Source organism: Adiantum capillus-veneris, chromosome 30 (genome assembly GCF_014529385.1).
Source record: "Adiantum capillus-veneris isolate H3 chromosome 30, ASM1452938v2, whole genome shotgun sequence".
In the NCBI taxonomy this organism is placed as follows: Eukaryota; Viridiplantae; Streptophyta; class Polypodiopsida; order Polypodiales; family Pteridaceae; genus Adiantum; species Adiantum capillus-veneris.
The window spans coordinates 98,009,714-98,033,798 of NC_140960.1; positions in this window are offsets into that span (position 1 = coordinate 98,009,714).

The window sequence follows — 24,085 nt, forward strand, 5'->3', positions numbered from 1 at the left end:
CCCTGAATTGGATAAGAGGCGTTGTTGGCACAAGTGACAGAATTCCCATGAGGGACAGACTTGAGAGAGGTAAACAATTCACGATGTGAGGTAATGTGCTTTGTAGCACCACTGTCGAAATACCACACATGTGAATCTGCAGCAACTGACAAGCATGCATCATGGACAACAGGATTGTAAGTGCACTCTACGCTAAAAGCCCATTCTGCATCAACATAAGCAACACAGTCTCCTTTCACAGAAGACTCAACAATGGCTGCATTTGTAGTGGAACCAGCATTTGCAGTGGAACCACCCTCTTTCTTCTTAGCCTCTTTGGCCTTCAACTTAGGACACGACTTGATCAAGTGATCATTGGCTTTACAATAATGGCAACGCATCTTCTTTTTGCCCTTATCACCAGAATTACCAGACGAAGTACTGCCAACAGAAGCATTAGGAACATAATTTTTGCCACTCGCAGCAGAACCATAAGAAGTGGCTGCATTACTGTTACCACCCTTTCTTTGAGAAGCAATAAAAGCCTGTTCAACTGCACGCTGCCTAGTCCTGTTTTTTTCTAGAAAGTGACTCTTGCAACAGCAATGTGCATAATGCATCAAACTTGACAACTTCAGGATTTCCTTGGGTCATCAGTCTCCAAGTACTAGCAAAAGTCTGGTAGGGATCTGGTAAGGCATCAAGAACAGTATGCACAAGGGAACTGTCTGAAATGACTTCACCTACAGAAATAAGCTGCTCATTGATATCCTTGACACTAGCAAGGAAAGTGTCCATATCATCTTCCTCATGCATAATCTTCGACTCCAGCTCTTTACGCAGCAAAGCAATTTTAGCCTCATTGTGGCTTGCATAAAGACCTGTTAAAATATCCCAAGCCTGTTTTGCAGATTTTGCTGAACGGATGTGAGGAACAATGGTGCGCTTCACAGACAACGCAATCAATGCATGAGTCTGCGCATCCTTAACATCCCAATGAGCTTGTTCTGCCGTAGTCAAAACAACTCTAACAGCTGCAATCCTTGCAGCAAGACCTGCAACATCCTCAACATCGCCTACATCCTCAGAGCCAGGACGTACATCAATGCCCTGCACAATATTCCAGACACCTTTTGACACAAGAACATGTTGCATCATATAAGCCCACATAGGGTAGTTGTCCCCATCCAGCCTATCCTCAGCAGCAAACATCTTGAACACATCTGTGTTGTTGTTGTCAACCATGGTAAATGCTGCACCTGATGTGAAAACTGCCCAAAAATAGGAGAAACAGAGCGGGAACAACCTGTGCTATATAACACAAACCGTAGAAGACTATAAGGCACCTGTTATGCAAAAAACGGCACTGACAAAAATTCTGCACAAAATGACGAAATAGCCTGTGCAGTACTGCTTGTAGTGGAAACGGAGGCCGAAATGAGCCCAAATCAAAATTTTTGTCGAGCTGCGAACGCTCGCCAAAGCTCACTGAAATCGGAGAAAGTGAGCAGGCGTGTGTTGGAGCAGCTGGCGACTAAGCCTGGGAGGACGTGACCTGCTCTGATACCAATTGTTGGAATTAGGGTTGCAGAGAAACACACACAGCTTGGAGAAGACGAAGGAAGCTCAAGGCACACAATAGAGAGTGTGTTACTTAGTGTGCAATGGAAAAAAAAATAGATAGCCCTAGAGTGATGGGCGTATATACAATGCACGGGGGGAAAAACCTCCTAAAGAGGGGAAAAATGCCCCGGCGGTCCTAGTGTGTTCACACACATCACTACCACATGTATATGGTAACAAAAACTTCTATTTGATACAGTGAATTTTTCATTATCCCATTGTTTTTCTCATTTTTTGATTCCATTCCAGATATATTTCCTTCAACAGCTGTGGAATGGCAGCCTGTGGAGAGTCTAAGTGGGACGTTCAAAGCAATGCATAAAGGGATTGCAGATGCTATGTATGCTGACAAGCCACCTTCCTTTTACAAAACAATGGATTTGTTTATCTATTTTGCAGAATAAAAAGTTCCATCACGAGAAGGTGCATATGGAGAACTACATCAGTTACCCGTTCCCACCATAAGTTCACTTGACTGGGAAGCTCCTGATGCATGTACTATATCAAGCTTCAAATCCAAGATCAAAGAAGACATCCTTAAAGCTATGTCTCCGGGCAGGATATCAAGAAGGATTAAAGTTCAATGGTTCTTGCCTATACATGTCTTTGTGGCATGTTTCAAAACAATGGACTTGCAGAGGACAAAGACGATGTGGCTTAATAGAAGTCTTTCTATGACTGAACTGGATAATGTACTTGGAGACGGATGGAGCACCAAAGAAACTTTGCATATTGGTGATAATATTAGTTGTAGAGTAAGCCCAAATTCTATGTCTATCTCATATCAACTATGTCGTCAATCATTAGTTCTGGGCTACGACTATAGGAGATGGAGAAGCAAATTAGGTAGCTGGGTTCCTCTCGACTCTGAGGAAAATTGTCCAGAGTTTGAACTAAAGGTCACAGTCCATCAACACATCGAGTATAGAAGCCTGATAGTAACACCAAATTGGAGACTAAATGATGTTAGAGAATCTGCTTTAGTTTCTTGATGAAACATCTCCCGAGTATAGATTCAAAGTGGATGAAATTGTGGTGAGCACAAGGATGGAGAATTCAACCTCTTGCTTCACATGCCTTCCCCCAAAAAGAGTTGTATTTGAGCCACTTGCAAGGACTTGAAAAAACAAGTTCAATATTGTAATCATTTTGCAAATATATTTATCTTTTCTCTACCTTATTGTGAACATTATTTATGTTGTTTTAAACTTACATGATGAAACACATTTAAGAATCGATAGTTGGTATTAAGTATTTGAAGTACAAAATTAGGAATCACCAAAGGGTATATATATGTTCATATGGACAAAATGAACAAAAGTGTACATAGCTTTTGTGGAGTAATCAATCATGAAACTCCACTTTTCTTTTTTCTTGAGAGGATTCTGCATCCTTAGAGACCCTTTTCCTTTTGTGTTCAGAAGGGGGTGAAAGTTCAGGAGTGGGTGGTGGTGGTGACTTGGGCTCCTCAGGGCTTGGCACGGGTGACTTGGCATGGGTTGGTGCTTTGGGCTTCTTAGGAGTGGCTGGCTTGGGTGACTTGGAAACCTTCTTTGGCAACATGAATGGTAGCTTGAAAGGTGAGCTAGGTGCCTCCCCCTTACTGTTCTTAAGTGTATGACGCTTTTGAACCTTGAATTTCAATGGTGAGTGGAATGGATGGCCCTTTGTATCTGCTCTTTTTTCTGCAGGGCTCTTCTTCTTGGTGGGACTCTTCCCCTTGGTAGTCTTCTTGGTGGGACTCTTCCCCTTGGCAGGGATCTTCTTCTTGGTGGGACTCTTCCCCTTGGCAGGACTCTTCTTGGCATGGATCTTCTTTGTAGGACGCTTCTTGTGATCCTTTTTCTTTGTATGGATCTTCTTTGCATGACTTTTCTTCTTCTGATCCAGTTTCTTTGCATCCAAACCTTTGGTGGCTCTATGTTTCTTTGGTGGCAAAGGAGATTCTAGATCATTTGGATTTATTGATCTTTCCAAAACCATAGAAATAGCCTTCTCTCTCACCCACGTGACCCAAGACTCTGGATAGTCAAGCAACTGAAAAAATAGAAAAAGGAATTAAAGGACATGAGTACATACATACATAGTTAAGACATCAAAATAAATACATGAGCCACACACTTACAGTGAGTGTAGTCATCCGGCACCCTCACTCAAGATATCTCCATGCATTGGCAAGCACCCTCCATCCACAAGATGTTGAGTCTGTCTGTAAAGGCACTTTTTGATTGTAGTACTTGAAAGCTTCTATATTGTAATCCTTATTTGTGGTACTCAGGGAGCCAACAATAAGTTTGGCAGCACTGCAAGAAGACATTGAATCAAAAAGCTACTAATAGAAAACAATGGGCCATTAAGCATAGATCATACTTCATACTTACAGTTTACTTCTCCCATGGATACTTGATAATGAATTCATAAATATAATATCTTTCTCCAAAGGATTGAAGATAATAAAACTCCAATGTCCTCTACAAAAAATAACAATTACCTAGGAATACCACAAAATGTTAAAAACAACATGTAAGGGGTTAAGATTTACCCTTCAACATAGGGGTATAATATGTAATTGCAGGTCAGCATGTTAAAATCTTCAAAAAAACTTGAAAGGGTTCCTTGCTTGTTAAAAAGGCACTGTGTCACTAGATGGTCAAGTATGGAAATTTGCATAGCTAGAGCCTCTGGAAGATCCCTCATAAGACATCTGAAAAAGAAAACACAAGCCCCAATGAGCCCCTTGTGCCTGCCTTGCACATGCACTAATAATTAGCAAAGGAGCAACACATACCTGAGACAGATAAAGAGCACAGTGTCACCAAGCTCAATGTTGGGATTTACAAGCATACTTGTGTCTTGAGGGAATATGTCCAAGTATGCCTCATTATCTCCAAACAAGGAGACATCCACCACCATTTGGCATGTAACTTTTTCATAAAGAAGAGAGTTGGATGCTCTTAAAATTTTTGCTTGCTCTTTAAGGATAGCATCCTCTGATATCATGTTTTGCTCCCTCTCAACCTCCTTTCTTGCTTTGATATCCTGGGCCTTTCTTGTCTTATACTCATGTGTAACATTCTCAATGACAACCGCTGAATCTTTCTGCTGCCTGGAAGGAGGGATATTTAAAATTTGGAAGGCTCTAAGATCCTCACTTGGAATAAGCTCAAGAGCCTTATCAAACTTGTACCTCAGCCTTGACACAAGCACAAAATCTTTGCTCATAAGTGTGACCCTGTGAGCAAAATGTAGCTGCAATGTAGCTATCATTCATAAATTCTATGAGAAAATCCTCAGCAGCTTCCTGAAGGCACATCACAGCTTGAGATTGCCACCTTACTGAGACAAAAGTTTTGATATTCATCATGCTTACAAGTCTATCTGATATCTCTTTGAAAACTCTCATGAAAGATAGCTTTGGAATCAGTAGACAAGTAGACTTTTGTGCTTTTCTTATTTCTCTTAAATATTTGACATGATAATTCAATCTTTTTCTAGCAGTGGGCCTCTGATGAGGTAGTGGAGGCAGTGGTTTCTCTATATCTTTCTCTAAATCATCTTTTTTTGGATCAGTTGGGGCTTGGTAGACTTTCCTTGTAGTCTGCTTCATCCTTGCCATTTGGGTCACAAAACACCTCACGACGCGATATCTGGGTCACCCACAATCTACAAGCTGTAGCTATTGCGCCGTATGTGAAGCAAATGATATTGGGGAGAGACACCAACACGACGCGATAGAAGGGTCACCCACACTCTTGAATGTGTCTGTAGCACGTCGTATGTGAAGCTTTGGACCTTTCCAATAAATCAAGGAACAAAACCTGCACGAAGCGATAGCCGGCTCACCCACACTCTAGAACATGCCCGGGTTGCGTTGTATGTGAAGCCTTTGACCTTTCCATTAAATCAAGGAAGAAGACCTGCACAACGTGATAGCCGGTCCACCCACATCCTAGAACAGGGTAGGTTCGCGTCGTATGTGAAGTTGTTAAGCCTCGACAATGAATCAATGGACACCTGCACGACGCAATAGGCCGGTCACCCGCATGCTAGAACACATCCGAGTCGCATCGTATGTAAAGCTGCTGATCTTGGCAATGGGAAGTGAAGGACAACCGCATGACACGATAGCTTGGCCACCCACTATCTAGGACTTGCTCGTATCACGTCGTATTCGGCGAGGATGGGTATCTCGGGTTGGTGGAAGAAAGATATTAGAAAGTGCGGATGGCGAGGATGGGTCGATGGAAGGAAGTGCGGGTCATTTAGGAGGAACGACACGACGCGAATGTGAGGTATGGGGGAAAGTAAAAAATGAGCATGTGAGAGAGCTTTATATACATCCAACCGTCCGTACGACGACCGTTGGAAGCAGGCCACGTGGCACGTCTGCATGGCTAACACGTGTCCATAACGGTAATATTTTGCATCTTATATAAAGCTTGATCTCGATTTTTATTGGTGTTACACGTTTACTTGTCCCACACGACGCGAGATATTGCGTTTATTTTACTTCCCCCTACTAGTGCTACGTGTCGCTTGGGTGTGGCTTTGGTGTCTCAAAGTCCCCTCGTCCCGCATGACGTGTCGGTAAGCGTTTGCAAACGCCGGGTGGGGCCTCTATCGCGTGGTTCGGGCTGCTAGTTGGCAGCTCTGGCACGACGCGATCCAAGCAGGTTGCACATCCTGGAACCCTCCCCTATCGCTTCGTTTGGGCGTGCTAGTGAGGTTAGAGCCAGTGCCCCGAGCGCTTTGCTCATCATGTAACCCTCCCCCCTTATCGCTCTATATATCACTTTGGTGCGGATTTCTCGGCCTTCACCCTATGTCTAGGTAGCTTCACAGGTTCGATCTACCATGAACGAAGGTCGGAAGGAGATTTTGGAGGAGAGTCAAGTGAGAAGCTATTGGTTGCTGTGATGGATGGTGGTGACATGGAAGTGTACACCAAAGCATATGAAATATTCAACCCTGTGTTTGATCTTGCAGCTTTGTTAGACCATTTGAAGGACTTCTTGTCAGAAGAATTCAAAGAATTTGAAGAGGCAGTTGAAGGCAAGTGTTTGGTTTTAGATGGCAAGACTTATTGCCATCTAACCGAATTTACTACCAACTCAATTGAGAAAGGCAAAGTAACAAGGAGGTTTAGAAGATTTCCTAAGAAGACTTCCTTTGTTTGTTCACCTACCATTTCTTGTCAATTACATTTAAAGCCTTGCAACCTTGTTCCAAAAGAAGTTGCCTTTCTTTTCTTTTTGTTCCTTAAAGTTCACATGTAAGGCAAAGCTGATGAAGTGAAAGATACAGATGAAGAGGCAACAAAAAAAATGTTTCCACAGTTTTGCAGCTTGAGAAAAGTGAAATTCTAGAAGAGGAGGAAGTTGATGTTGCAGCTGAGGAGCAGGAGAGTGCAAATTTTGATGTGGCTCAGTTTAGAGCTAGTACTGTCATTGATGAGCCAACAGATGAGGTAGAGGTGTCTGAAGCTTCCCTTACTATTCTAAACCTTCCCTACTTCTATATCAATGGAAAAGAGTATATCCCTCTCCATCATATCCAGTGTCTGCTTAATATGAGGGAGGACTACTATATTGCAACCATTATTGAAGCTTCTGAGGTGGCCAAAGATTTTACTGACACAGAAGAAGAGTCAAAAGAGGAGTTTTTGGCACTTGATCTTCAGACATCCAATAAAGATTTTCTTCCTGCTCCTGATGCACTTGCTCTATGCATGAGAAGTGTGGAAGAGGAGAAACCTTCCCTCAAAGATGAGGATTTTGAGAAGAGACTTGTTGAGCTTGGCATCCAATCTTTTGGCAGAGACTTTAAGCTGAAAAAATTGGAAAGGAAGTTGACATAAGAGAGATGACCGGATAATGCAATCTCCTTCAAGAAAAAGTCATTGCCGAAGATGAGTTGCAAAAGGTGATCTCCCTTCTGAATTCTTTCTTTTTTTTTCAAGTTTGTTTTAATTACTCATTCTGTCTTGTTTTGTAGATTGAACTCCTTGACAAAGACAATTTTCTTGGGAGAGCTAAAGGCTCGAGAGGGAAAGCAATAGAGGGCTCTTCAAGAAGGGATGCCTCCTCTGTCATGCACTACATGCCTACATTGGATAGTGCCACTTTCTGTGCTTTTCACATGTAGTATTATGAAGATCCTGAGTTGCCAATGTTTGCACTGAAGATATTGTCACTGTTTTTAGGGTACACTCCCCTTCAAATCAATGCAAACAAGATCATGCTACTTGAGAGAGCAGCATCACTTTGAATATTTGGATATGCTGCAGGATTCAATGACTCAAGAGCAGGATACTTTCTTTGCTACTCTAGCTATGCAGCAGCAGCTGAGGAGACAAATGTCAACCTTCTTGGGGGCTATAAAAGAAGAAAGTTTTTGAGATATAGGGGTGACATGCCTAGAGATATTAAAAAAATCAAAAACTGATGTAAATTTGATAATTTTTTGCACCAAAATATCTTTTTTGAATTTGGATCTCTTTAGAAAGATTCGGTACAAAGTTTCAAAGTGAATCATTAATCTCCATCTGTGGTTGAGAAGCATGGTTGTTTGATCTCATCCGTTGTAATTGCCTCCTATAGAACCAATTGAATAATTCCTTTAGTGCATTGCTCCTTCTTTGTCCCCCTCCCTTTCTCGTACATTTGAAAAAAGAAGTCCTCGCTTGATAGTGAGATTTTTCCATTCCCTGAGTATTCCATGTTGCAAGGGGTCCTTGTTTTGCAAAATATGGTCCTTGCAGGTACAGAATATGCTAAAAATAAAAAAAAAGTTAGTTGAACTCAATAGGATGCAAAGTAAAATACTAGCGAGACTTTAGAAAGTAATTGAGTACTCACCAAGTAATATGTGATGTCTTTTGCTCCCCAAGCATCTGTAATAGCAGTTATTAAAAGCTTTATTGTCTTTTTAAAGTCATCTGCATAAGTAGCATAGCTAACTTGTTGCCTCAAAACTTTCAAAAAATTGTCGAGCTTCTTCCACACTTCCATGCGTTTGTTTGCTACATCTGGTCTACTTTTCACATTGGTTGTTATAACACAAAGATCCTTTCAGCAGTTCCAGATAGCATCAACTTGTTTGTTGTCATGGTTACTTAAAAATATTCTGGCTTTTGCTCCACCCATTGAAACATCTTGCAAAACATCACCGGTGCCTTTTGAAAGAGTGGGATCTTTTTTTAGATGCACTTAACTACCATGAAAACCCATTTGAGAGAGCAAAGCCTCGCATTTTTCTATGCATTCGTTTGCAAGTTTAGTTGGCTTAATAGAATATGCATAGTCAAGATGGAGTCGAAGCAATTTGTCCAAGATTCTAATCTCTGCATGCATTGTGCATATATGTACATTTTTTAAATCTATTGTTAGAATTGGATCCCAAATCATAGAAGACGATGGGTAGTCGATGACGTTCACACTATTTCTCGATGGGGGTTTTCCAACCTCGTGTTCTGCAAGCCATCCTTTTGTTCCAGTGCTTGCCATGCAATATAGACATGGATACTTGGTATTGGCACCTCCACATACACCAAACATGCACTTTAATGCTTTTAGGTCGGCACTCAAGTGCCATTCTACAAAAAAGTCACCCATGCCATCTACACAGAGTTTTTCACCTGCATTTTGGTCCTGTATAATAGAAGAGATATTGGTCTGCAAAAACAGCCATTTCAATGTATCATGATTTTCTATTGGTATTTGAGATGCTCAGATCCACCAAAGCTCCATTTCTGATTGAGTTTTGTGGTATGGGGAATCAAGCTTACCCTGGCTATAGTCCAATGCTCTATTCATAAGGGATATGGATACTCTTTCCATTTTTTGACATTTTTGAATTTGAGCTTCATCCAATTCCATAACAAATATAAGTTTTCCTTCACAATCTACTTCTTGCATATTATAGTATCTCACTATAGCAGATTGAACATTTTTTATACTCATCCAAATGTTATTAAAAACATTATACTCAAAAGAAGATTTTCTTTTTTGTTTTTCATATGGCATCGTTCCTTCTATATGATAGTACTCTCCAAAATGTTCGGATATTTCTTCGTTTAATAGAGTCCTAACTTTCCCACAATTGTGAGGCCTAGGCAACCCAAAAGCTTTAATCTTGTAATACTTTAAAACCTGAAACCAGATTTTAGATATGGCCATGTAACCCCTTCTACTCACCCCCACTGTGTCACAAACTTCTTGCATTTGAGAAGGTTGGACCAGTAAACCCATATCTTTCAGTAAATTTTGAAATACCAATTTCTTCTGAGTTTGATTTTCAGGAAGTTTCAAAAGTTTAAGAATATCACTTTTGTTCATTACCTCATTCAAAAATCTCACCCTTTCTTGAACATTGGACATATCAAATCCTAAAAGACTAGTCACATGTTCTCTAGTAATCTTTAATCTTTTTTTTCTTTGTTTAGAACCTTCTGATGGGGGCTTTTCACAAGCCAAGCTCCCATACCCCTCTTCTCTCGTCCCCACCCCATGAAAACCCCCTCTTAGGGAGGGAGTGATAAAAAGCATTGGAAAAAGTAAGAAAAAAATAAAGTATGATTATGTAAATATATTAGAAAGGTAAAATAGGCCACCTCATGCCTACGGGGCAGCCCATCTCCACCTTGCCTCCTTTTTCTTCACTGTTGCCCCGCCGTGTGTCCCTTTTCCTCTCTTCCACTCAAAAGGTCAACCCCCTCTCTCTTCCCCTTGTCTTTTCTCCTTTCTCTCTCCCCTCAAGCTACCCCACCTCTCACCAATAATGCATTTTAACTCACCAATAATGCACCCTAACTCACATGCAACTTATCCTATCTTCCAAAATAGTATACCCCACCCCCCCTTTCTCTCTCCTATCATATCCCATGACCCAAATACCCCCCTCTCTCTCTAAAGGGCACCATGTCTCTTGTCTTGTAGCTAAATAACCTTCCCCACACTCACACACACTCAGTTTCACTGAAAAAGGTGCCCACAGACCCATCCCCACCCGATGGTTACCTGATTTTTCTTGTGTTCACACACATCTGTACACAGATTCACCTCTGAACACACTCCCCTCTCTCCCCTCTTGTAATTACTTTATTCTCCATGTCACCTCTCACTTTTTTCATCAACCCATCTCTCTCTCTTAGTCTCTCTCTCATGAGACTGCTGTTCTGGCACATATACACACAGCTAGACAAGTGGGGCCCACAGTCACATGGCCTATGTAGATAATGATTTCTTCATTTCTAAATTCTAGAATTTCTCCCCCCTCCTCCCCTATATAAAGAGGGGTCACCATCACACTGCAGACACACACAACATCACCAAAGAGTACACTATGCACTGTGTGTGCCTAGTGCACACACACACACCCACACCATCACCATCACCATCACCGCAATCACCATGCTCGTCTTGAGCATGACCTCTACACCCTTGGGCTATGGAAGATGAAGGGTAGCTAAATGAAGGATGATGGTCATAACCCTCGTGCGAGTCTTCGCCATCAGCTCCCACCTATCCGCCATGTGCTCTACCACTCTCTCCCTTCTCATTCCCCTACCCTATGCTCCCCATTTCATCGCCTTATTCTCTAAATAAAGCTTGAGGTTTTGTGAGTATTTTTTCTTGCAATGTTTTACCCATGTGAGGTGTGTGGAATCGCTACCTAGTCTTGTGTTTGGAGTGAGCTTGTGTATGTGTGAAGGGTGTGCGGATTTGCCATCCTTCTGCGGTGCCTAAGTACTAAGCCGCTATACCCCCTCCCTCACTCTCTCTCTCTCTCTCTCTCACTTGATCTCATTTCCCTTCCTCTTCATCATTACTCCCAAGGATCCATCTCTCTTGGATGAAAAATTTGTTATGGTGGTGTGTTGTTTGCGTCCTAGCCGCTGAAGCTAGGTGGTGCCCCTTGTTTGCTTTACTATGACAGGCACGAGGCGCGCCATTCGGTCCCCGGTGTTTTAGAGGCCATCGAGGGTTCGGGGTTCGCTTTGCTCCCGTCATTTGGTGCCCCCACTGAGGATCTTTTCATGAAATCCTTCAGTTTACAAGACTGAAACCTCTAAACTATTGTGAATGGATGAATGGCTAGCAGGATTTGCTAACTGGACGATAGAAGAAGAAGAGCTCCAAGCACAACTAGACGAACTCCGCATCTCCATCGAAGCTCGAGTGCCAGGCATAACGGTAATCGATTTGCAGTGGGAGAGTCAACCAACACGCCAAACCCAGTGGATATACATAGGCCTAGTGCCAAGAAGAAGAAGGAGAAGGTCAAAACCATGTCCGCAACCTACAACCAACCCACAACAACAAGATGGAAGGAGCTATGTACAATAGAGAATCAACACTATTCTACTTTGAGAATCAGGTAACTCAAGTCACCGAGGTAATTATCACAGTCAGTTTCCAAGTCGCACCTGATGCTGCAGCACAGATAACGAAAGCATTGGCTCACACTCTCACTAGAGAAACTAGGGATCTACTGAGTTTGTTTCAGGAAAGAACACCACCCTCTCCTACAAGCTTGGATAGTGACTAAGCACCTCTAAGCTTCACATGAATCAGTACAACCTACCTTAAGACAAATCACACATACCAACACATGTACGCTCAATCAAGGTAATACTGGACTTGAAGGCTCACTACCAGCACGTCATTGACACCATGCTGGGTGGGGAGCGGTTTTTTGAGGTTCTGGCATCAGATCAGCCATTTGTCTTACCTTTGGTACAAGGCAATGTACCGTTTGAAGTTTTAATCTATGTACTAGTATAAGAGGGTATACACGCCTCCTTGTAAAGAAGAAAAAAAACTTTTGCAAGTTAAGCAGTGTGTCTTTCTAGCTCTCTCTCAGTAATCATGGCAAGTGTAGCATTTCCAACATTTAAAGGAAAGAAGGGGGAGGATTTGGTAACAGACTTCCTAGATGACTTTGAAGTAGCATATGTAGTGAGCAACAAAGATACGGATGAATCCCGGGTTAGAATCTTTAAGCATCTCATGAAGCTAGAAGCTAGATCATGGTACAATGCACTTCCACAAGCAACCAAGGATGACTAGGAGCCCTTAAAAACCGCTTTTAAGAGGTGCTTTGTGGTAGGTACCACTTTAGAAAAGTTGTGGGACAAGTTGAGAGACTTGAAGCAGGAGGGTCTTTTAGAATATGCCACCTATGAGTCCAAATTTTTGGATTTGTGGGAACAGTGGGTTGAGTCATTGGCAAGGGGGGAAGCTGCACCCGATTTCCTAAAAAAAGATCGGTTCACACATGGCTTATGGCCGCTTCTCAAGGAGAAGGTGAAAGGTAGATTCCCGGCTACGTACGAGTTAGCCATTGAGATTGCTCGCCTTAAGGACAAGAAGCTGCGAATGAAAGCCAAAGAAACCGAGTCAACAGAAGCAGGAACATCGCGTCGACCAGCAACTATGACAACCACCATTCCACCACCACCACCGGCTCCTGGGGTAAGAGATGACCAACAAGATATGTTGGCCCATATTACTGACCAACTGCAGAATTTGTCTGTTCCCTTAATACAGCAAGGGAGGAGTCAAGAAAGAGATCAAGACCCTGGAAGAGCACGACGACAAAACAGGGAGTATCACTGCTACAACTGCGGAGAAGACGGTCATGGTATGTACTACTATCCCAAACCACGACAAAACTATAATAGAGGAGGTAGGAGGAACCAATTGTCACCCCCTAGAGAAAGAACACCCCCACCCCAAGCACCAGCCCCACCAGCACAAATTCTACATCCACCCCACACACCACCACAAGCATCCATCCCACCTCTTCCACCAGCACCACCACCTGATCGCCCTGTAAACATCATAAGGCTAGAAGAGAAAGGAAAAGCCGTAGTAGTGGATCCACCCAGAGCAAAGGAGAGGGACAAGGGTAAGGAGAAGGTAACCTTTTTAGAACCACTTGAAGCCATGACTGTGAAAAGAGCTAGGAGGGAGAAAGCTACACAATCAGATGATAAGAGAAGCATGAGAGGAGAGACTAGCGAGAGGCCATCCAGGCCACGACGGAAATTGGGCATCACCGACTTCCAGCTAGGGGAAAGTTCTAAGCCCTATGATCTAACATTGGATGTGGCAGAGCAAGTACCGAAGATTACATGGCCACAGCTGCTACATCTTGTACCTAAAGTAAGGCGACAATGGTCTAAAATGGTAAGTACAAGACGCTCCAAAACAAAGGTAGCCAGAGAAATTTCGGGATGCAACATGGATGACATCCTTCCAATTGTCGACGTAAACATAAAGGAAAGAGGGTTGGAAACATCTACATTGATGGAGGTGCACAAATCTGTGTAATGAGCGAAGCTATGATGCTTCGATTAGGGCTCGAGGTTGACAGACCTTCTCCATGCAAGGCAAAGATGGCAAACAACGCAAAAGTAAAGTGTGTGGGTGTGGTAAGTGCCGTGAAAATAAAAGCTTTCAACACTGAGGTAGAGGTAGATGTTTTTGTAATGCCTACTAAGGGGGAGGGCTATCCACTAATCTTGGGAAGGCCATGGTTGATGGCCATGAAGGCAAAACAGGATTGGGGTACCGGCCTTCTACGCATGACCGGTAAGAAAGGGGAGACAATCCACTACGACATGAGGATTGGCAAGCAGAAGCAAATGAATCTGGAAACATAGGCAGATGAAACCACTTGCGAATCTTCCAGTTCTGAGGAGGAGACCACATCCACTGACGAAAGTGACAGTTCCATTGATGTTATGGGTATCATTATGAAGGATCCACAAAGGGTAAGCACAACTGGTGATCCATCAACAAAAGGGCAACCCAATGAAGAGGAGAACAAATCACTTGGCCTAGGAGGAAGTAGGTTGAAGGGTATGTTGTCTACGGAATTAACACTTGAGGAGAAAGATAGTTTTTTGCAAATGTTGATGGGATTTTCTAACCTGTTCATTGACAACTATGAAAGAATCACAGGCATTACAGTGGTGGAACATCATATTAAGCTGAAGGAAGGGGTAAAACCAGTTGTGCAAAAGCTACGACGACTGGGGGTCATACAAGAAAAGGCACTCTTGGCCGAGGTAAGGAAACTGCTGGAGGCGGGATTCATCTATCCTGTAGAAAACTCAGAATGGGTGTCACCCGTAGTGGTGACGCCTAAAAAGAATGGTAAGTGGAGGGTCTGTGTTGACTACAAACCACTAAATGCAGCTACAAAGAGAGACCACTTTCCTCTCTCTTTCTTGGATGAAATTCTGAATGAAGTAGCGGGTTTTGAATGCTATACCGTCTGTGATGGTTATTCTGGATACTTTCAAATACGCATAGCCTTGGAAGATCAGCTAAAAACCACTTTTATCACGCCATGGGGTTGTTTTGCATACAGGGTTATGCCATTTGGTCTCACAAATGCACCTGCCACATTCCAAAGATATGTCACATATGTTTTTCAACCGTTCTTTGGAACATCCATAAGAGTGTTCATTGATGATTTTTGTATATATAGCTCCCGTATTTCACATTTAGAAAAGGTAACTAAAGGTTTGGCCAGGTTGCAGAGCCTAGGGGGGCAATTAAATGTGGATAAATGCCACATTGGGGAGAGTAAAGTCATTCTACTAGGCCATGAAATTTCAGCAAAAGGTATCAATGCCGACCCAAGTAAGGTGTCCGCACTCATAGCCCTACCTTCACCAACGACCGCACGTCAACTGGTCTCTTTTCTACAGAAGGTGAGGTACTTAAGTAGATTCATACATCTACTATCACAACTTGTTCTACCACTGCAACAACTCACTCAAAGATCAACTTTCACTTGGGACGAGGAAAGCGAACATCACTACAACAAGGTAAAGGAGGTCTTAGCCACCCTGCCAACTATCTCACCACCTAAGTGGGATGAAAAATTCTATGTCACCTCAAGTGTTGGTAATGACTCATTGGGGGCTGTGCTACTCTAGAAGGATACGACAACATCTTTCATGAGGCCAATCTACTTCTCTAGTCGAATGATGACAGTAGGAGAGAAAGGTTTCACCCATGTGGAACACTTATTCCTAGCTCTTAGATTTGCAACTACAAAGTTTAGGTCATATTTGTTGCCTAAGAAATTTGTGATTCTAACCACGGATGAAATATTTCCCTATGTTGTACAACACATGGATGTGTCTGCTAGGATTACTAAATGGCTAGTTCGTCTGCAAGAGTTTGACTACACGGTACAGGTAGAAAGCACGACAAGGTCAAGTTTGGGGGGACTCATGACCTACCAAGTCTTTGAAGGGAAGGAGAAGCAATCTAAGGAAGGAGAAGTCCGATTACCTCCAGTACCACCGATGGTAGAAGGAGCATATTCTCTCTACTTTGATGGAGCCTACAAGCGAGCGTCCGACAAAGCAGCTGCAGGCATAGTGGTCTTTGATGACAAAGGTATTTTCGTTGGGCCAATTGTTAGATTCACATTCTAACAATGAAGCTGAGTATGCAGCACTAACCAAGGTTCTACAATGGTGCGTCTCGCAAGGTGTACAACGCCTTAATGTATTTGGGGATGCTCTACTTCTGGTAAGGCAAGTAAATGGAGCATGGACATGCAAGAATCCTAGTTTAAGGACTCACTTAAGTGGTGTAAAAACCTTGTTGGGTAAGTTTGAAGAAGTTCAAATACACCATATCCCAAGGGCTCAAAACCAAGAAGCAGATGCCCTAGCAAGTGAAAGACTACAGGAAGTGGTGGTTGGAGCAATAAAACTAAAGCTCCCTCTATTTCAAGGCAGTGATGCTTTGCCTGACATCATGCATTTTTTGGAAACAGGGGAATGCCCATCAGATTTAACAAAGGGATAGAAGCAATGGCTGACGCGGAAGGCCACAAGGTATCGACTCATCAATGACGGTTTGTACTGTAAGGGTAAGGACCAAATACTCAGGAAGGTCCCTCTCTCTCAGGAAATCACGGGAGTAATTGCTAGCTGTCACGACGGGGTTTGTGGTGGTCAGTTTTCCCTAGACATAACAAGTAGGAAAATCTTGCAGGCAGGCTTCATATGGCCTAGCCTCAACCGTGATGTACACCACTGGTGCAAAACGTGTAAGTTGTGTCAAAAGGCCGGCACTAGGTCACTTATGCCTGAACCACAGACACCTATTCTCTCATATGGCCCATTTGAAAAATGGGGTATCGATGCCATTGGGCCATTACCTAGGGCCAACTCAGGAAAATTCTACATTATTATGGGGGTCGACTACATGACTAGATGGGCATAGGCTACAACTACCACTAGAATCACAGCGGTAGAGGTAGCTAAATTTATCTACGAGCACATATGCTGTAGGTTTGGCACACCTTTAGAGATCATCTCTGATAGAGGGCCAGGTTTCAGAGCAGACTTGGTAGGAGAATTAATGCAGAAACTGGGCATTACAAGGAGGCACTCTTCACCATATTACCCTCAATGTAATGGCATAGTTGAAAAGGTAAATGGAATGGTTTCTAAAATTATTACCAAGTAGGTAAACAATCATCCTGGAGACTGGGATAAGTATCTACTACCAGCTTTATGGGCCTACAGAACTTCATTCCGTACATCCTTGGGATTCACACCGTATCATCTAGTATTTGGTAAGGAAGCAATCTTGCCCATTGAAGTGCAACTACAAAGTCTCAGAGTAATGGCAAGCCAACTTCAACATCCCAACATGCATTTGAGAGATCACATCATCAACTTGGAAAGACTGCAGCTGGACAGAGAAGAAGCAATAAATTATTATGTGGCACAAGCAGAGCATAGACGACTTAGCTTTAACCAGCATCTCCGGAAAAAAGAATTGAAGAAAGGAATGTTGGTGCTCCGCTACGACAATCGCTTTGACACACGCAAGGATAAGAAACTCCTGCTCCGATGGGAAGGCCCTTTCATCATCGGGAAAAAGTATGCCAATGGAAGTTACCAGCTTATGGAGGCTGATGGAAAACTTCATAAAACCAGGGTAAATGGTTGGCGACTTAAACCTTATTTTCTTCGATTTGACCAGGCTCCACCTATTGACATTTTAGATGAGGACACACCATCAGCCGCCACCTCCGATGATAATGATCAAACAGATGAGCTAGAGACATGAATGCCTCTAGCCAAAAGGGGAGGACTAATGATGGGGGCTTTTCACAAGCCAAGCTCCCATACCCCTCTTCTCTCATCCCCACCCCATGAAAACCCCCTCTTAGGAAGGGAGTGATAAAAGGAATTGGAAAAAGTAAGAAAAAAATAAAGTATGATTATGTAAATATATTAGAAAGGTAAAATAGGCCACTCATGCCTGCGGGGCAGCCCATCCCCACCTTGCCTCCTTTTTCTTCACTGCTGCCCCGCCGTGTGTCCCTTTTCCTCTCCTCCACTCAAAAGGTCAACCCCCTCTCTCTTCCCCTTGTCCTTTCTCCTTTCTCTCTTCCCTCAAGCTACCCCACCTCTCACCAATAATGCATTCTAACTCACCAATAATGCACCCTAACTCACATGCAACTTATCCTATCTTCCAAAATAGTATACCCTACCCCCCCTTTCTCTCTCCTATCATATCCCATGACCCAAATATCGCCCTCTCTCTCTAAAGGGCGCCATGTCTCTTGTCTTGTAGCTAAATAACCTCCCCCACACTCACACACACTCAGTTTCACTGAAAAAGGTGCCCACAGACCCATCCCCACCCGGTGGTTACCTGATTTTTCTTGTGTTCACACACATCTGCACACAGATTCACCTCTGAACACACTCCCCTCTCTCCCCTCTTGTAATTACTTTATTCTCCATGTCACCTCTCACTTTTTTCATCAACCCATCTCTCTCTCTTAGTCTCTCTCTCATGAGACTGCTGTTCTGGCACATATACACACAACTAGACAAGTGGGGCCCACAGTCACATGGCCTATGTAAATAATGATTTCTTCATTTCTAAATTCTAGAATTTCTCCCCCCTCCTCCCCTATATAAAGAGGGGTCACCATCACACTGTAGACACACACAACATCACCAAAGAGTACACTATGCACTGTGTGTGCCTAGTGCACACACACACACACCATCACCATCACCATCACCATCACCGCAATCACCATGCTCGTCTTGAGCATGACCTCTACACCCTTGGGCTATGGAAGATGAAGGGCAACTAAATGAAGGATGATGGTCATAACCCTCATGCGAGTCTTCGCCATCAGCTCCCACCTATCCGCCATGTGCTCTACCACTCTCTCCCTTCTCATTCCCCTACCCTATGCTCCCCATTTCATCGCCTTATTCTCTAAATAAAGCTTGAGGTTTTGTGAGTATGTTTTCTTGCAATGTTTTACCCATGTGAGGTGTGTGGAATCGCTACCTAGTCTTGTGTTGGAGTGAGCTTGTGTATGTGTGAAGGGTGTGCGGATTCGCCATCCTTCTGTGGTGCCTAAGTACTAAGCCGCTATACCCCCTCCCTCACTCTCTCTCTCTCTCTCACTTGATCTCATTTCCCTTCCTCTTCATCATTACTCCCAAGCATCCATCTCTCTTGGATGAAAAATTTGTTATGGTGGTGTGTTGTTTGCGTCCTAGCGGCTGAAAGCTAGGTGGTGCCCCTTGTTTGCTTTACTATGACAGGCACGAGGCGCGCCATTCGGTCCCCGGTGTTTTAGAGGCCATCAGGGGTTCAGGGTTCGCTTTGCTCCCGTCACTTCTGTTAAGTTTACTACATCTCTCATTCGTTTTACTCGTGCTCTTAATCCTATTGGAGTTTCTTTTAAAGTCCAAAGCTGGTGATTTTCTTGTTTTAGAGATGCTATTTGGTTTTCAAGTTCTAAAATTCTTGTTGCATTTGAAGACAAAACAGTTTTGAGATATTGAATGCAATGTGTATGATCAATGTGTAGATGAGATAACCTAGAACTATATCCTAGTAAGCCATCAACCCCATCACCAACAAATCTCATCAAATCATGAGGTGTGTGAAAAGATGGATACCTTCCACTGCTAGGATCCGGTGGATACAAGCTCCCATTTTTCCATATATCAATGTGTTTCTTTCCCTCGTTGAGAAGTTGTTGTTCTTCATTTGCAGTTGTAACTGGTCTTTGATAAACACTCCGCGTAGTAGCATATTTTGGGCTTAGCTTAATGTTCAAGTGAAACTTGCGGTTATCACTAATGGAAGATGTATTAGTCATTGTAAGTAATGAAGGAGCAGAAAGTATAATGGAAATAACGTAGCAGTAGAACAAGGTGCATCAGAGAAGAAGAGATAAAGCTCGTGAAAGGTGAGAGAAAAAAGAGAGATTCAAAAGTGGAAACAACTATTTGCCGCCAAGTGAAGTAAATGAAAACAAATTCGAGGTGAGCCACAAAGGAATGTGAAGAAAACGATATGTTTTTGAATATTTAGAGATATGTACCTAGATACACTTTAGATTGCGTAGATATGCTTTAAATGACCAAAACGGACAAATTTGGAGCCGTTTTGACCACAAACGGCTCTACTAATTAGTAATTTAACCAATTCCTTACACAGCCCTTTTTGAGTCGTTTTTGGCCTTAATGTATTAACAAGTTGGGACAATACTTTGAGGGTGATGAATCCAATGCAACCATACCAATCACTACCAAGGGATTAACTGTGAAGGGAATCCTTGATGGTGGCACTGGGGTTAGCATTGTGACTATAAATTGATGGGAAACTATGGGAAGACCTCACCTTGGGACCACAACCATAGTAGTAAAGATGGCCAATGGATCTATTGTTAAACCTATTGGGATGCTAGAAGATCGCAAGATCAAAGTCTTTGGACACAAAATAAGAAATACCTTCAATGTTATGGATTTCTCCAAGCACACTATGACATCTGAGATGATCTTAGGACGTCCTTTCATGAGGGAAGCAAAAATGGTGCATGATTGGTCTAAAAACCATGTCTACTTGTAGTTCCAAGATTCTGTCATTCGAGCACTGATGTAAAGTGAACACTGATGTTGGGGAAGATTCTCCTATATGGATGTTCTACCTGGGATGACTGAGTCTGACAATGTAGATTAGGTCCACCTAGAAGCAACCATAGACACTTGGGGAATAGGGGGACGACCTGGGTAGCACCTAAGGGGGTTGAAATGCCACCACTCGTACCTTTAAATATGATAGAAGCAATGCATATAGCTTCTGTTGACCTACAAGATGAAGGCTTGATTGACATTGGAACCAGTAGCATCTCACAAGACTATAGCCCACATGATTCGGAGTCAGAATCATCAATTGAAATTGACTCTGAGGACAAAGAATCTAAGTTAAATATCGGTGCAAAGGTGGGAACAAACCACTCAAGGCTTAGTGGTACCCTAGATGACTATATATCCAACAGAGGAGAAGACACGAGTAGCGATTCATCTAGTGACTCTTCACTAGAGATCGGCGGCAAAAATTAGACAAGAAGAGTAAGAGATATAAGAGGCAACGATATCGAGCAAATGTGTGTGCTAAAATAAATGAAAAGAAATCTACCACAGAATGGCTTAATTTTATAGGGGTATATGATGCTCATCGGAAGTTGGTAGATAACTGGGGTGAATACCTTTAAAGCGTTATGTGGTGTAGTCCACAACCCATTGACATCGCACAACTAGAGGCTACAGAGAAGCCAAAGTTGAGTCGTACCATAAGGAGACAAGAAAATCAAGAGTTAGCTCAACAACAAAAGGAATCGGAAGTGAAATCATAGTCCACAGAGCCACAAGACCCACAGACTTACAGGGCCTGCACCTGATCATCTCAAATCCTACACCACGGAGGAGCGTAAGGTTGTGTATACAAAGGCTCAAAGAAAACCTATTGATGGAAGCAATAGAGTATATGATGGTCTAGAAATAGTTAAGGAGATAGAAATAGCATACCAAGGAGAAGAGTCCAAACCTGTTTTCATTGCCCAAGATCTGACAGAGGTTGAGGAGTATGTACGTAAAGAACTTCGCAAGGAATCCAGGGATATATTTGCTTGGATATATCATGATATGAGAGGTGTTCCACCTTCCGTGGTGCAACACACAATCCCTATGAATAGCATGGCTAGACCAGCTCAACAACAATCCTACCCAATGAATCCTAAGTATGCAAAGATTGTTCAAGAAGAAATTGAAAAGCTTGTCAAATGCGGATTCATATATCCTATTGAGCACTCAAAATGGGTGTCTCCAATAGTTATTGTGCCAAAAAAGAATGGGAAACTCAGAGTGTGCGTGGATCTCAAGAAGGTCAATGCCGCCACTAGGAGGGACCGTTACCCCTTGCCATAGTCAGAACATGTGCTTGAAAGAGTTGCAGGAAAGGAAGCTTATAGCTTTTTAGATGGGTACTTTGGATTCAATCAAATCATAATTGCACTAGAGGACCAAGCTAAAAAGGCTTTTATAACCGAATTCGAAGTGTTCGTATTTTGTGTTATGGCTTTTGGCTTAACTAATGCCCCTGCTACCTTTCAAAGATTAATAAACACTGCTTTTAGAGAATATTTGAGGGAGTTTTGTGAAGCTTTCTTAGATGACCTTTGAGTTTATTCCTCTTGGAAGGAACATCTATCATGCTTACAGAAAGTGTTTGAGAAGTGCAGATTGTATCACATCTCCTTAAACCCTTTCAAATGCCAATTTTGGGTTAAACATGGAGTCATTTTAGGGCATATAGTGTCCAAAAATGGGATTTCCACGGATGAGGGAAAAATTAAATCCATTGCTGATTTGCCACCACCTAGAAACTATAAAGGAGTTCAAAGGTTTATGGGCCATGTTGGTTATTACTGGCGGTTTATTTTAAACTTTGCCGAGATAGCTCGTCCTTTGTACAAGCTTCTTATTGAGTTCCACTGGACCACGGAGTGTGACCATGCTTATGAGCCATTGAAAAAGACCTTGACAAACGATCCCATTCTACAAGTACCCGATTGGAATGTAATTTTCTATGTGCATATTGATGCATCAAACTTTGTTATTGGGTGTGTTCTAGCTCAACCAACTTAACATAAATTGGACTACCCCATTATCTTTGCGAGTCTTCAATGGATTGATGCTAAGAGAACCTACACCACTACATAGCAAGAAGGTTTAACTATGATTTACGTAGTGAAGAAAATTTGATACTATCTTCTGGCCAACAAGTTTGTTTTCTATGTTGATCATCAAGCATTGTTGTATTTAGTAAATAAACATTGTTCTATGGGAAGAATTACACGATGGTTGTAATTATTCTCAAGTTTGATTTCACCGTTGTGGTGAGACCTGGTAAAAGACATGTCATGGAGGATCATTTGTCTCGCATACCCAATGGTGACTCCCCTACTGCGGTCGTGACAAATTTATCGATACTTCCTTATTCCTAGTCGAGACCATGCCTGAATGGAGTGAGAAGATTGTGAAATTTCTAGTTAATGGTTTCCCATCCAAGGAGCTTCGTAAGGATATAGCTCAAAATTTGTTAAAATAATGTGAACCTTATTCTCTCATTGCAGGAACTCTCTACAAGCTAGGGAAGGATGATATTCTTAGATGTTGTGCCCGTGAGGATGAGTATTTATACATACTGCAAGAATCCCACATGGGTATAGCCGGAGGACATTTCTCAGGGGAACTAACTGCTAGGAAGGTGTTGCAATCAGGCTATTGGTGGCCTACCTTATTCAAGGATGCATCACTTTTTGCCAAAGGGTGTGATGAATGCCAATGTTACAAGATCACACAACGAAAGGATAGGATGCCCTTACATCCTATGAAAGTGACTCAAACATTTGAAAAATGGGGTTTAGACTTTGTAGGCCCAATTAGTCTGGCAACGCGTAGCACTCAATCTCGATATATTATCGTTGCCACTGACTATGTGACAAAGTGGGTGGAAGCCAGGGCGACACGTAAGGCTGATGCAAGGTCAACTGCCAAGTTTCTCTTTGAGAACATTATTACAAGATTTGGTTGTCCCTTTGAGATTGTGAGTTGGTACTCATTTTATAAATGGAGTGATAAAAGAAATCACTACCAACTTCATGATAGCTCACCATAAGTCCACACCTTATTATCCACAAGCAAACAACCAAGTTGAGAGTACCAACAAGACCTTAATTTCTATCTTGACCAAAATGGTGGAAGCTCATAGCACAGATTGGGATTTGAAGCTGACTTCAGCTCTATAGGCTTATCGTACTTCTTACAAAGTGGCTATTAATTGTACACCATTCTAAATGGTGTATGGCCAAGAAGCAGTTATGCCATGGGAGTTTTTAATTCCTAGTCTATGTGTAGCTTCACAAGAAGGCCGGGACGGTAACCCTTTAGTTGAGGGTTTATATATCCTTGAGAGGTTAGATGAAGATGTTACCATATACATATGGTAGTGATGTGTGTGAACACACTAGGACCATATACATGTGGTAGTGATGTGTGTGAACACACTAGGACCGCCGGGGCATTTTTTCCCTCTTTAGGAGGTTTTCC